Source organism: Manis javanica, unplaced genomic scaffold, assembly GCF_040802235.1.
Source record: "Manis javanica isolate MJ-LG unplaced genomic scaffold, MJ_LKY HiC_scaffold_24, whole genome shotgun sequence".
NCBI classification, from domain to species: Eukaryota; Metazoa; Chordata; class Mammalia; order Pholidota; family Manidae; genus Manis; species Manis javanica.
Window position 1 is genome coordinate 2,108,693 of NW_027332170.1, and position 15,751 is coordinate 2,124,443.

Sequence of the window (15,751 nt, forward strand, 5' to 3'; positions counted from 1 at the left end):
CTTTTCATCATGACCTGCAAGTCTTCTCACTATATTGCCACATAGACGAGTGAAATCTGTGAACTGCCTGGAGGCAGCTCTTCTGGTTTTGGGGTTTCTGGCTTAAGTTCCCTTTGCCAGATTTTTCTAGGTTAATTCATTATACAAAAGGTAGAAGTATTAATCTTTCCTATTTTGTACTATATGTCCATCTATCATTTTTCCCTTACTTTTTCTATAGTGCCATAGTATAATTTATATCACCTATACATGAAGTCAATAAATATTTCAGTTTATATGTTTGTGGTAATATATTAGATATTTGCTGGGCGAGCATTTGTTTAAAGTTTTCATTAATATTGAAATCTTCTAAGTGTAAGACAGGTACTTTATCTGAGATATACTTTGGTTTATCCAAGTACCCTTTCCAGTATGCTTACCTTGTTATGGCTTATCTCTTCTTTGTGTTTAATTTTTATTTAATATGTTTAATTGTTTTTGGACATTTGAAGAGGATGACAGGTGGTGTGTGTGTGCTTCATGGCCTAATTCAATTAAGCTCTCTATTCTTAACCTACTACAAAATCCTACTTCAGTTCTATTTTCATAGGAATATTCATTTTATTCTATCTTAGAAAATGTAACCCATTTCTTCCCAACCCAAGAGCTACACCTTGACCTAACATGTTTATTTTTAATAATTTTGCTTTCTGTGTTTTTTTTATAGGGTTTTCTGAAGATGGCAGTATATAGGCTGTATTAGCCAGGATTGGTAAGGTTAATTGGGGTGTATAGATTTTAGAATAGGCTCCTCGAGATAGATATGAATCACCACTGAGTCCTTTGCGTTTTAAAATTTTGCTAGTAGTACTCTGGTTAATAATCTTGTTTAATAGATTCTTTAAGTTTAAGGTTAGGCATAATGGTATATCTAATCCCAATTTGAATTGTAGCTACTGTGTTTTGGCTTAATTAAGGTCACCTTTGTAATATAGTTTTATTGCAACCATGGTGTTTCACAGCTTGGACCGAGCTTAACTTTATTTGAATTAAATTTGCATTAGCAGGCTTTATGCCAGTTTTCTATTAATTCAGGTTAATCATATGACCATGTTGACTGGCACAAAATTTACCAACCCATGTATAATATAACTAAGTGAAAGTTTTGTTTATGGCTTAAGTCTTACCACTACTGTTTTCCATCAGGATGTGGCAAGCAGGGTGTTATTAGCTACCTTAATGGTGTGCTTGATACTGGCTCCTTTCAATACTATATAAATTAAAAGGCATTCTCACTGGTAGGTCGATAATTGCCAGTGTAATTTTTTTGGATGTTTAAAAATATAATTGGGCTTTATTTAAAATATAAAATGCTAACAACTTGGTAAATATTACCAAGTCAATAGTAGTAGGCATTGTACATTTTTTTTTGAGAGGGCATCTCTCATATTTATTGATCAAATGGTTGTTAACAACAATAAAATTCTGTATAGGGGGGTCAATGCTCAATGCACAATCATTAATCCATCTCAAGCCTAATTCTGTTCAGTCTCCAATCTTCTGAAGCATAACAAACAAGTTCTTACATGGTGAACAAATTCTTACATAGTGAATAAGTTCTTACATGGTGAACAGTACAAGGGCAGTCATCAAAGAAATTTTCGGTTTTGATCACGCATTATGAACTATAAACAATCAGGTCAAATATGAATATTCATTTGATTTTTATACTTGATTTATATGTGGATCCCACATTTCTCCCTTTATTATTATTATTATTATTTTTATTTATTTATTTATTTTTTTTAATAAAATGTTGAAGTGGTAGGTAGATGCAAGATAAAGTTAGAAAACATGGTTTAGTGCTGTAAGGGAGCAATTATAGATGATAAGGTGTGTGCCTGTAGACTATGTGCTAATCTGAGCTAGAGAAGGGCAATAAAACATCCACAGATGCATAAGCTTTCTCTCAAAACATGGGGGGTGAGGTTCTAAGCTTCACCACTGTTGTTCCCCGATTTCTCACCTGATGGCCCCCTGCGACTGTGCCTGTCTTAGGTTGTTCCTCCCTTGAGGAATCTTACCCGTCTCTGGCTAACCAGTCATCTTCCGGGGACATACAGGGAAACGTAAACTTGGTGAGAGAGAAGCCATATTGATTGAAAAGGTTAGCTTTTTACTTTGCAGATTTATGCCCTGTGGCTTCTATGCCCAGCACTTGTCTCGAGGTATCTTTACCACCTGGAGGAATTATGATACTCGGTAAATTCGATATGAGGCACGAATTCTATTTAAGGGTTGTAATTAGAAAGGAAGAAGAAAAGCTGTAGAGGTAGCATATGGAAGAAAACATGGGAGGATTGATTATTTCTTTGACAAACCTTCTTGTAGAGTGCCTTAAGCATGTATAGGTTTTAAACTACTAAATAACTTGCACACACATATTAGGAATACGATGACATACACAAAGCAAATCTATAATTACCAGCCATCTCCAGTGAAGCCAAGAAAACCATTTAGGCACCCTAGGCATTTGTGAAAATTTGTCTATGATATGATGGATGTTGTCCAACTGTACTTGAACAGTCTGAGAGAAATCAGACAAAGTAAAGCAACCTATTTCTGGGATCTGTTCACCTCCCAAATGTTCTTTTAACCATAGATAGTCTGTAGTAGTAAGATTTTGGAGTGCTACAACTTGTACCCCTCCTGACCCCTAGCTGAGTTCCAACAGTACAGATCCAGTCAAATTCGTTGTCTCACTGTATGCACATGCCAGCCTAGACATCTCCCTCCTCATTCCTATGGCAAGTCCAGGAAATGGTGGGGTGGATGCAGCCACAACCGCAGCATCGCCCGGATCCCTGTGGAGGCTTTTTGATGATCATCCCCCGGCACGAGTCCTTCAGAGAGTGCTGATGCCGGAAGCTCCTCATATCATATCTTAGTTTATTTTCTGGGTAGCCAAGCTAGGCCTTGATCTTCTTCATAAAAACAAACAGACCCTTTGCACACACAGTTTGCCATGCCCTCTATACCACTGTGTAGAACTCATTGGAGGTCAGCACACAGGAGCTGCTTTTTTTTTTTTTTATTAAGAGAAAGGAATATTATCAGAAAAGAGTACCTCCATAGCTGATCATCTGACACCCTTTAAGTGATCAATATTAAGGATATTTAAAGAATGTGTTAATCTTTGATTTACCAATAGTTTTATCCTATCAAGGAGTAATCCCCTTTTTCTTTCTTTCTTTCTTTTTTTCTAATCTTTAATCTACACTTACATGAAGAATGCAATGTTTACTATGCTCTCCCTTATATCAGGTCCCGCCTAAAAACCACATTATGGTTACTGTCCATCAGCATAGCAAAATGTTGTAGAATCACTACTTGTCCTCTCTGTTGTATAGCCCTCCCTCCCCTTTCTCCCTCCCCCCCATGGATGCTAATCTTCATACCTCCCTTCTTCTTCCCCTCCCTTTTCCCTCCCTGCCCACCCTTCCTCCCCAGTTCCTTTCCCTTTGGTACCTGTTAGTCCACTTTTGGGTTCTGTAATTTCACTACTGTTTTGTTCCTTCAGTTTTTCCTTTGTTCTTATACTCCTCAGATGAGTGAAATCATTTGGTATTTCTCTTTCTCTGCTTGTCTTATTTCACTGAGCATAATACTCTCCAGCTCTATCCATGTTGCTGCAAATGGTAGGATTTTTCCACTTCTTATGGATGAGTAGTATTACGTTGTGTATATGTACCACATCTTCTTTATCCATTCATCTACCGATGGACATTTAGGTTGCTTCCAATTCTTGGCTGTTGTAAATAGTGCTGTTATAAACATAGGGGTGCATCTGTCTTTCTCAAACTTGATTGCTGCATTCTTAGGGTAAATTCCTAGGAGTGGAATCCCTGGGTCAAATGGTAGGTCTGTTTTGAGCATTTTGATGAACCTCCATACTGCTTTCCACAATGGTTGAAATTATTTACATTCCCACCAGCAGTGTAGGAGGGTTCCCCTTTCTCCACAGCCTTGCCAACATATGTTGTTGTTTGTCTTTTGGATAGCAGCTATCCTAACTGGTGTGAGGTGATACCTCGTTGTCGTTTTAATATGCATTTTTCTGATAATTAGCGATGGGGAGCATCTTTCATGTGTCTGTTGGTCATCTGTATTTCTTTTTTAGAGAACTGTCTGTTCAGTTCCTCTGCCCATTTTTTAATTGGGTAATTTGTTTTGTGTTTGTTGAGGCGTGTGAGCTCTTTATAAATTCTGGACGTCAAGCCTTTATCGAATATGTCATTTTCAAATATATTCTCCCATACTGTAGGGTTCCTTTTTGTTCTATTGATGGTGTCCTTCGCTGTACAGAACCTTTTAAGCTTAATGTAGTCCCACATGCTCATTTTTGCTGTTGTTTTCCTTGCCCGGGGAGATATGTTCAAGATGAGGTCCCTCATGTTTATGTCTCAGAGGATTTTGCCTATGTTTTTTTCCAAGACTTTAAAGGTTCCATCACTTACATTCAGGTCTTTGATCCATGTTGAGTTTACCTTTGTATATGGGGTTAGACAATGGTCCAGTTTCATTCTCCTACTTGTAGCTGTCCAGTATTGCCAGCATCATCTGTTGAAGAGACAGTCATTTTGCCATTGTATGTCCATGGCTCCTTTATCAAATAGTAATTGACCATATATGTTTGGGTTAATTTCTGGAGTCTCTAATCTGTTCCACTGGTCTGTGTCACTGTTCTTGTGCCAGTACCAAATTGTCTTGATTACTATGGCTTTGTAGTAGAGCTTGAAGTTGGGGAGTGAGATCCCCCCTACTTTATTCTTCTTTTTCAGGATTGCTTTGGCTATTCGGGGTCTTTGGTATTTCCATATGAATTTTGAACTATTTGTTCCAATTCATTGAAGAATGTTGCTGGTAATTTGAGAGGGATTGCATCAAATCTGTATATTGCCTTAGGCAGGATGGCTGTTTTGACGATATTAATTCTTCCTAGCCATGAGCATGGGATGAGTTTCCATTTATTAGTGTCCCCTTTAATTTCTCTTAAGAGTGACTTGTAGTTTTCAGAGTATAAGTCTTTCACTTCTTTGGTTAGGTTTATTCCTAGGTATTTTATTCTTTTTGATGAAATGGTGAATGGAATTGTTTTCCTGATTTCCCTTTCTATTGATTCATTGTTAGCGTGTAGGAAAGCTACAGATTTCTGTGTGTTAATTTTGTATCCTGCAACTTTGCTGTATTCCAATATCAGTTCTAGTAGTTTTAGAGTGGAGTCTTTAGGGATTTTTTTATGTACAGTATCATGTCATCCGCAAATAGTTACAGTTTAACTTCTTTTTTACCAATCTGGATTCCTTGTATTTCTTTGTTTTGTCTGATTGCCACGGCTAGGACCTCCAGTACTATGTTAAATAACAGTAGGGAGAGTGGGCATCCCTGTCTGGTTCCCAATCTCAGAGGAAATGCTTTCAGCTTCTCACTGTTCAGTATGATGTTGGCTGTGGGTTTATCATATATGGCCTTTATTATGTTGAGGTACTTGCCCTCTATTCCCATTTTGCTAAGTTTTTATCATGAATGGATGTTGAATTATGTCAAATGCTTTTTCAGCGTCTATGGAGATGATCATGTGGTTTTGTCTTCCTTTTTGTTGATGTGGTGGATGATGTTGATGGATTTTCGAATGTTGTACCATCCTTGCATCCCTGGGATGAATCCCACTTGGTCATGGTGTATGATCCTTTTGATATGCTGTTGAATTCTTTTTGCTAATATTTTATTGAGTGTTTTTTCATCTATATTCCTCAGGGACATTGGTCTGTAATTTTCTTTTTTGGTGGGGTCTTTGCCTGGTTTTGGTATTAGGGTGATGTTGGCTTCATAGAATGAGTTTGGGAGTATTCCCTCTTCTTCTATTTTTTGGAACACTTTAAGGAGAATGGTATTATGTCTTCTCTGCGTGTCTGATAAAATTCCGGGGTAAATACGTCCGGACCCGGGGTTTTGTTCTTGGGTAGTTTTTTGATTACCGTTTCAATTTCTTTGCTCATAATTGGTTTGTTTAACTTTTGTGTTTCTTCCTCGGTCAGTCTTGGGACTATTTTTCTAGGAAGTTGTCCATTTCTTCTAGGTTTTCCAGCTTGCTGGCATATAGGTTTTCATAGTAGTCTTTAACAATTCTTTGTATTTCTGTGGAGTCTGTCATGATTGTTCCATTCTCATTTCTGATTATGTTGATTTGTGTTAATTCTCTTTTTCTCTTAGTAAGTTTGGCTAGAGGCTTATCTATTTTGTTTATTTTCTCAAAGAACCACCTCTTGGTTTCGTTGACTTTTGCTATTGTTTTATTCTTCTCAATTTTGTTTATTTCTTCTCTGATCTTTATTTTGTCCCTCCTTCTGCTGACTTTAGTCCTCATTTGTTCTTTTTCCAGTTTTGACAATTATGATGTTAGACTATTTATTTGGGATTGATCTTCCTTCTTCAAGTGTGCCTGGATTGCTATATACTTTCCTCTTAAGACTGCTTTCGCTGCATCCCACAGAAGTTGGGGCTTTGTGTTGTTGGTGTCATTTGTTTCTATACATTCCTTGTTCTCTATTTTGATTTATTCATTGATCCATTGATTATTTAGAAGCATGTTCTTAAGCCGCCGTGTGTTTGTGAGCCTTTTTGTTTTCTTTGTAGAATTTATTTCTAATTTTATACCTTTGTGGTCTGAAAAATTGGTTGGTATAATTTCAATATTTTGGAATTTACTGAGGCTCTTTTTGTGAGCTAGTATGTGGTCTATTCTGGAGAATGTTCCATGTGCACTTGAGAAGAATGTATATCCTGTTGCTTTTGGTTGTAGAGTTCTATAGATGTCTGTTAGGTCCATCTGTCCTGTGTGTCCTTACGTATTATCTGCCCAGTGGATCTATCCTTTGGGGTGAGTGGTGTGTTGATGTCTCCTAAAAAGAATGCATTGGTGTCTATTTCCCTCTTTAGTTCTGTTACTATTTGTTTCACAAATGCTGGTGCTCCTGTGTTGGGTACATATATATTTAGAATGGTTATATCCTCTTGTTGTACTGAGCCCTTTATCATTATGTGGTATCCTTCTTTATCTCTTGTTACTTTCTTGGTTTTGAAGTCTATTTTGTCTGATATTAGTACTGCAACCCATGTTTTCTTCTCACTGTTGTTTGCCTGATATATGTTTCTCCATCCATTGACTTTTAGTCTGTGCCTGTCTTTGGGTTTGAGGTCAGTTTCTTGTAAGCAGAATATAGATGGGTCTTGCTTTTTTTTATCCATTCTATTACTCTGTGTCGTTTGATTGGTGCATTAAATCCATTTACATTTAGGGTGACTATTGAGAGATATGTACTTATTGCCATTGCAGGCTTTAGATTTGTGGTTACCAAAGGTTCAAGGTTAGCTTCTTTAGTATCTTACTGCCTAACATAGCTCGCTTTTTGAGCTGTTATATACACTGTCTGGAGATTCTTTTTTTCTCTCCCTTCTTATTCCTCCTCCTCCATTCTTCATATGTTGTGTGTTTTGTTCTGTGCTCTTTTTAGGAGTGCTCCTATCTAGAGCAGTCCCTGTAGGATGCCCTGTAGAGGTGATTTGTGGGAAGCAAATTCCCTCAGATTTTGCTTGTCTGGAAATTGTTTAATCCCGCCAACATATTTAAATGATAGTTGTGCTGGATACAGTATCTTTGGTTCAAGGCCCTTCTGTTTCATTGCATTATATATATCATTGCATTCTCTTCTGGCCTGAAGCGTTTCTGTCAAGAAGTCTGATCTTAGCCTGATGGGTTTTCCTTTGTAGGTGACCTTTTTCTCTCTAGCTGCCTTTAAAACTCTTTCCTTGTCCTTGATCCTTGCCATTTTAATTATGTGTCTTGATGTTGTCTTCCTTGGATCATTTCTGTTGGGGCTTCTGTGTATTTCCGTGGTCTTTTCGATTATTTCCTCCCCCAGTTTGGAGACGTTTTCAGCAATTATTTCTTCAAAGAGACTTTCTATCCCTTTTCCTCTTTTTTCTTCTTCTGTTACCCTTATAATACGAATATTATTCCCTTTGGATTGGTCATCTAGTTCTCTTAGGGTTGTTTCATTCCTGGGGATCCTTTTCTCTCTCTATGTCAGCTTCTATATGTTCCTGTTCTCTGGTTTCTATTCCTTCAATGGCCTCTTGCGTCTTATCCATTCTGCTTATAAATCCTTCCAGGGATTGTTTCACTTCTGTGATCTCCTTCCTGACATCTGTGATCTCCCTCCGGACTTCATCCCTTTGCTCTTGCATTTTTCTCTGCATCTCATCCCATTGCTCTTGCATCTCTGTCAGCATATTCATGATTTTATTTTGAATTCTTTTCCAGGAGGACTGGTTATGTCTTTCTCCTTCTCAACTGTTGTCTCTGTGGTCTTTGTCTGCCTGTAGTTTTGCCTTTTCATGGTGATAGAGATAGTTTGCAGACCGCTGGAAGAGCTTTCCCTCTTGTTGGTTTGTGGCTTTCCTCTCCTGGGAGAATAGCGACCTCTACTGCCTTTGCTTGGCAGGTGTGCGCAGACAGGGCTTCTGCTACCTGCCCATTTTCTATGGAGTTTATCTTCACTGTTGCTGTGGGCGTGGCCTGGCTGGGGCTGCTCCTCCAAAATGGTGGAGCCCCGTTGGAGGGGGAGTGGCCAGGAGGCTATTTATTTCCATAAGGGGCCTCTGTGCTCCATGTTGTCCAGGGAGATAGAGTTCCCAGAGATCCCCAGATTCCCTACCTCTGGTCTACGTGTCCTGCCATGCCCCTTTAAGACTTCCAAAAAGCACTCTCCAAACCAAAACAACAACAGCAACAATGAAAGTGGGAAAAAAAAAGAAAGAAAAAATCGCCAATTTCTTTGTCCTCATGTGTTGGTCCCAGGCACCCACTCACCAGTCCTGCTGCCCTGCCTCTCTAACACTGGGGTCCCTTCCCTCCAAGGCTTCCAAAAAGCACCCGCCAAAAAAAAGAAAAAAGGGGAAAGTGTCCGATATTGTTTGTCCTCAGATGCCGGTCTCAGGCACCCGCCCACCGGTCTTGCAGCCCTGCCTCCCTAGCACTGGGGTCCCTGTCCCTCCAAGGCCTCCAAAAAGCACTTGCCAAAAAAATAGGGAAAAATGCATGACCCTCTCCATCCCCAGGTGCCGGTCCCAGGCACCTGCCCACCGGCCCGGTCACCCTACCTCCCTGGCACTGGGCTCCCTGGCCCCCTAAGGCCTCCAAAAAGCACTCGCCAAAAAGAAAAAAAATGGAGAAATGCGTGATTTTCTTTGTCTGCCAGGCACCCGCCCACTGGTCTTGCTGCCCTGCCTCCCTGGTATTGGGGTCCCCATCCCTCCAAGGCTTCCAAAAAGCACTCAACAAAAAAGGGAAAAATGCGCAATTTTCTTTGTCCTCAGGCACCAGTCCCAGGCATGCGCTCACTAGTCCTTCCACCACGCCTCCCTGGCATTGGGTCCCTGTTCTTTTAAGGCTTCCAAAAAGCATTCGCCAACAAAAAGAAAAAAAAAAGGGAAAAACACGTGATATTCTTTGTCCTTAGGCGCTGGCCCCAGGCACCCTCCCACCGGCCCCCCCGCCCTGCCTCCCTAGTATTGGGGAAAATGTGTGATTTTCTTTGTCCCTGGGCGCTGGCCTCAGGCACCCGCTCACCAGTCTTGCCTCCCTGTTTCACTGGTATCGGGGTCCCTGTCCCTTTAGGGCTTCCAAAAAGCACTCGCCAAAAAAAAAAAAAAAAACCGCTCGGGTTTCTGTCCACCCACTGGGAGCCAGGGGGAGGGGCGCTCGGGTCCTGCCAGGCCGGGGCTTGTATCTTATCCCCTTTGTGAGGTGCTGGGTTTTTGCAGGTGTGGATGTTGTCTGGATGTTGTCCTGTGTCCTCTGGTCTCTATTTTAGGAAGTTTTCTTTGTTATATTTTCATAGATCTATGTGTTTTTGGGAGATTTCCACTGCTGTACTCACGCCACCATCCTGGCTCTGCCCTTTGCAAGTGTAATTTTACTGATAATTAATGGAAAGGCTGGAACCAACTCTGTATGTTTATGGAGAGTATATACTCATCTAAGCATTTTCAGTGCTTTGCTTTACTTTTTAAGCAATATTAACTTTACTTTTAAAATGTATGTAGGAGAAAATAGCTTATATTGCAGGTTATTACAAGTAAATAATAGCTAATATAGTATTTTGAATTAAGATGTGCTGTATTTTATTTAATCTGTATTGGGTGATGGCTACATACAAAATTCCCAGTCATATGTGTTTGAGCATCTAAGTGTTTATGGAGGTTACTCGACTACTCAGGTAGGCAGAAAACTGTAGCAGTATTTTAATTTACATGCCTATGTAATACTTGTGTTCTGCATAACACCCTTATGTGCATGTTCTTGTTTTTGTGGTTTGACAAGATATTTAGTATACATAGGGTTGGGGAGGTAAGGGGGGCTTGATATATCAAACCAATAGTAAAAATTTTTGATGTTTTAATAGAATTGTTAAACATCTGATAATTATTTGTGGTTTATGTTGAATTTCTGTTTGTATATGTTCAATTTGTTATTGGATGTTGTTATAAAGTGTTATGTTCTGCAACCATTGACTGAATTACACCTTAAGGTTATTATGTACAACCATTACTATTCAGTTAAAGTCCAGCTACAAGTTATTTGCTTGTATTAGGGCCTCAGATGGCCTAGTTGAACCTCATATCCCCCAAATTTAAAAAATACCAAGATAATGACACACAGTTATGTGTCAGCATGGGCTGCTTAGTCATTAATCTATTGAGATGTCTTATTCAAGGGGAATGAATGAGTAACTTAAATTACATTGTTCTGAAGTAAGAACCAGATACCAGATATAGTTCATTGTAGCTTCTCCCACTCTAAATGGGCCCAGAGGAAGAAGAGAGACATGATTGTGGGAGGGTTGATGATTTCACATGGCATGGTGATTAAGTGGCCTTCACTGGTGGTGATACGCATGTTGACTGCAAATGATTTGATTTAATGTGCTATGTACAATCAAAGAATGTATGTACTGTGTACTTTAATCATGTAAATGTACTTGTTTATATGCATGGGGCATATCAGTAATGCACAATTAAACATAATATGTCGTATGTACTATAATAATATAATGTACCTGCTTATATGCATGGGGCATATCAATAATGTATGATTAAATGTAGTATGTCCTATGTACTATAATAATATAACATACTTGCTCATATGCATGGGTCATATCAGTAATGTGATCAATAGCATATTCTTTATAGCATATTAGCATGGTATATATACTTGTACATGTGGAACTTTAGTTGCTATGTTTCTTAGTTTCTATTTGCTAAAATAAATGCTTTGGTTGTGTATCTTAGGGTATTTTTCAGGAAATAGTTTATTAAGAATAGCTTTGGGAGTTGATGGTAATGCTGCTGTCTCTGTCCTGAATCTCAGGAATGTTTATAGCTTCCTTCACTGGTTTATAAGACCAGGGTATTAGATTACACTACAGAGACTCTTCATTTTATAAGGTTATTTTCAATAACACCTACAATTGGTGTAACTGCTATAATTAGTGTGAAGTAGACAATAGAGGCCACTTGCCCAAATAAAATGAAGGGTTGTTCTATGGATTATCCTCCAACTCAGGTTAATGTTAGGAGATCCACTTCTAAGAGTCAAAGTACAATTTGGCTCAGAGCCTGAAATATTTTAGTTCATTGGTTTGAAGAATGTGGAATTAGAATTAGTACTAGTACAAGAATTGATCAAATTAGAGCTAGTAAACCTCTTAGTTTAATAGGAATTTATCATAGGATTGCATATGAAACAGAAAATACCATTCTTACTTAATATGAAGTGGTGTATTTAAGGGATTTGCTGAAGTACAGTTATCTGCGTCTCCTAGCAGGTCAGGGAAAAATAAAACTAGGATTATTAACACTATATTTATGAGAAAAACCTTAAAATGTCCTTAATTGTGTAGAATGGGTGAAATGTGATTTTATATGAATCAGATATGATTCCTGTTTGATTATTATAATCTGTTTCATGTAGGGACAGAAGATGAACTAGTACTAAACCAAGAATGATAAAGGGAAAAATAAAGTGAGAAGCAAAGAATCGAGTGAGGGTTGCTTTACCTTCTGAAAAGCCTCCTCAAATTCATTCTACTAGGTTTGAGCTGATGTAGGGTATAGCAGAAACTAGGTTTGTAATAACTGTTGCCCCTCAGAAAGATATTTTTCAAAATGGTAATTCACTACCTACAAAGGCTGTTGCTATGACTGCAAATAAGAGAATAATTCCAATATTCCATGTTTCATTATAAGTGAAAGACCCATAATACATGCCTTGTCTGATATGTATAAACAGGCAAATAAAGAATACTGATGTGCCATTAGCATGTATGCATTGAAAAATTCATCCATAATTGACATCTTGACAGATGTGTGTAGCAGATTAGAATGCAGTTGTATCTGCTGTGTAATGTATAATTAGAAAGAGTCCTGTCAGAAATTGAAGAATTAAGCAAATACCTAATATTGAACCAAAATTTCACTATATTGAAATATTGGAGGGAGTGGGCAAATCAATAAAAGCTTTATTAATAATTTTAAATAGTGGGTGGTATTTTTGGATATTTGTCATCAGATTCTTGTTTCATTACAATGATGATTTTTCATGTCATAGATCATGGATTGAGTCCATGTGAGAATAATAATGACATATATTGTTTTAAGTGTTATTTTTGTGATTAGTTTTATGGGTTTTTCTTCAAAACCTTCTCCCATTTATGGAAGGCTTGTTTTAATTGTGGGTGGTGGAGTTGGGTGTGGTATTGTAATTAATTTTGTATGATATTTTTTTAGGTTTAGTCATCTTTTTAATTAATCTTGGAGGGATTTTTGTTGTCTTTGGGTATATGGCAGCTATGGCTATTGAAGAGTGTCCTGAATTTTGAGCACCAAATGCTGCTGTATTTATTACCTTTATTGCAGGTGTAGTGATAGAGTAGTTTTTAGTGTTTTTTAGGATTGATGGTGAGGAGCTGAGTATTATCTTTGAGTTTAAAGGTCAGGGTGACTGAGTTATATATGACACTGGAGATTCTGGATTTTTTAGTGAAGAGGCTATAGGGATTGCTGTTTTACATAGCTGAGGTACTTGATTTGTTTTAACAGGATGATCATTGCTGATTGGTGTTACTATTATTATGGAGGTTACTCAAGGAAATTAGATAGTAGGACTAAAATGATTGTTACTATAAATTATAAGAAATAGATTTTGACTGGCCTTTTTGTTTTGCTGTTAGCAGGGAGGCTTTTACTTGGGTATGTGAAGTGGATTTGGGTAAGACATTTTCTAGTCAGAATGGGTCCAGAAGGAGGGATGCTGACTTTTGGCTTGTTATTAGGATTTATTATGGTCATGAGTGTTGAATTATTGTGGGAAAATAGCTTAGTAATTTCGACATTTTAAAGGTATTTGAGTGTTTTTATAATATAAATTTTGAGATAAATTACATAGTTCTAATGCTTGAGTAAAGCCTAATAGTGTAATTATTCAGGCAGTGAATTTTAGTAATAGGGCATGGTTATTTCGGAAAGTGTTACTGGAGGGATATTGTTAGTAAGAATCCAGCAAGGATGCTTCCGAATATTAGGCACTTAATTAATTGATTAGTGTTGGGTTATTTTCATTAATATTGTTTAAGGTAATGAATTGAGGCTGTCCAAATAGCACAAATACAATTCGAGTGCTGTAAGCAGCTGTTACGGAGGTACCTAGAAGAGTCATAAGAAGGGCTCAGGCATTTATATATGACATGTTAGCAGCTTCAATGATAAGATCCTTGGAGTAGAATCCTGCGAGGAAGGGCATTCCTGTCAAAGCTAAGCTTCCAATAATGAGAACAGAAGTAGTAACAGATAGTGCATTAAATGGGCCTCCTATTTTTCAGGTATCTTGTTCTTCATTTAGGCTGTGAATGATTGACCCCAAGAATATCCATAATATAGCTTTATAGGAAGCATGGGTGCAGATATGTAGGAAAACTAAGTGTGATTGCTTAATATTACTATTATTAGACCAAGTTGACTTGAAGTTGAGAAGGCTACAATTTTTTAAAATAACGTTTTGGTAAGATCACGAGTAACTGTAAATAGGGTTGTAATAGCTGCTATGCACAGGTGTGCTGTTTGGACTATTTTGCTATTTTTTTTATTAGAGGGTAAAATCAGATTAAAAGGAACACACGTGCAACAACTCTTACACTAGAATGAAGTAGTTCTGATATGGGAGTTGGTCCTTCTATAGCAGAAGGAAGTCAAGGGTGTAGGTCAAATTGTGCAGATTTTTCTGGTCTCAGCTAGTAGTGGTCCTATTAAGGGAATTTTTATGCTATCAGAATTAAGGATGAAAATTTGTTGAAATTCTCATGAATTAAGATTGTAATTAAATCATGCCATGGAAACAAGAAATCCAATATATTCATTATAATTATACAAGTTTGCTTGCATAGCAGCAGTATTTGGATCTACTTGTCCAAATCATCAGCCAATAGGCAGAAAGGACATGATTCCAACCCCTTCCTAACCAATAAAAGGTTGAAAGAGATTAAAATTATTATTGCAATTAAGAAGATTAGTAGATAATTAAAGAATCATTTAATATGGGGGTCTGATTCTACGTATCATAGAGAGAATTCTATAATGGACCATGTGAGGAAGAGTGCTACTGGTGTGACTATTATGGAGAAATAATGTAATTTAAAGCTTATTATTATTTTCATAGTTTGGATGGTTATTCAGTGTCAATTATCAATCATCATTTCTTCATTTGAGTAAAAAATGTTGAAGGAAATACACTAGTGATAGAAGTAACTGCGACTTTATTTTTTATGTATGAAGGATAGATTTTTGTTTTTATACACACTGGTAAAATTGTTTAAGATTGGTATGACTAATATTGTTAATGTTATAAGTAAAGAGCATACTAGGATATTAATTATTTTTGCAGTTGTTTCCTATGACTAACGGATACTATCATCCTTTAAAAGTCTGAAAAGGTCACATTTCATACATGGAAGCATGAATTAGAAGTTCTTGTATTTTTTTTTTGGTACATAAGAAGCTAGAATCTTCTCATCAGATTCACAATCTGATGTTTTTGTTAAACTATTTTTACAGTAAAGTGAGCCTAGGATAATTTTTGTGTTTATTGATAGTATTAGAAGAGGTAATATGTGTAGAGCTATTAGAGTGTTCTCTTTTCTGAAGGATGGACTAATATTATTACTGTGGTGTGTATGTTTACCTCATTGAATAGATATTAATATACATGGAGGTTAAATAGCTGTAATAATATTATTAATTCCTATTAGAATTATAGTAGCATTGGATCATGAAAATGTTGCTATTGCTGCAAGTAGTTCTCCAATTAGGTTAATTGTAGGTGGAAAGGATAAGTTAGTTAGGCTTGCTAAGAGTCATCAAGTGGCTAGTAGTGGTAGGAGGATTTGTAGTCCTCATGCTAGTAGTATAGTTAGACTATGAATTTATTAATAGTTTGTGTTACCTAGGTAGAATAGTATGGATGATGTTAGATCATATGTGATTGATTATAAGAGCTGTAGCCCCTATGTAACTACATGGAATCTGGATTAAAATTGCTGTAAATACAAGTGCTATTTGACTTACAGATGAGTAGGAAATTAGTGATTTTAGATCAGTT

General features: G+C 37.4%; 1 pseudogene; it reads right to left on the reverse strand.

Moving 5' to 3' along the window:
* Positions 1-11,535: 11,535 nt before the first annotated feature.
* LOC140847600 (cytochrome b-like) lies at positions 11,536-12,667 on the reverse strand (annotated as a pseudogene).
* Positions 12,668-15,751: the final 3,084 nt, after the last annotated feature.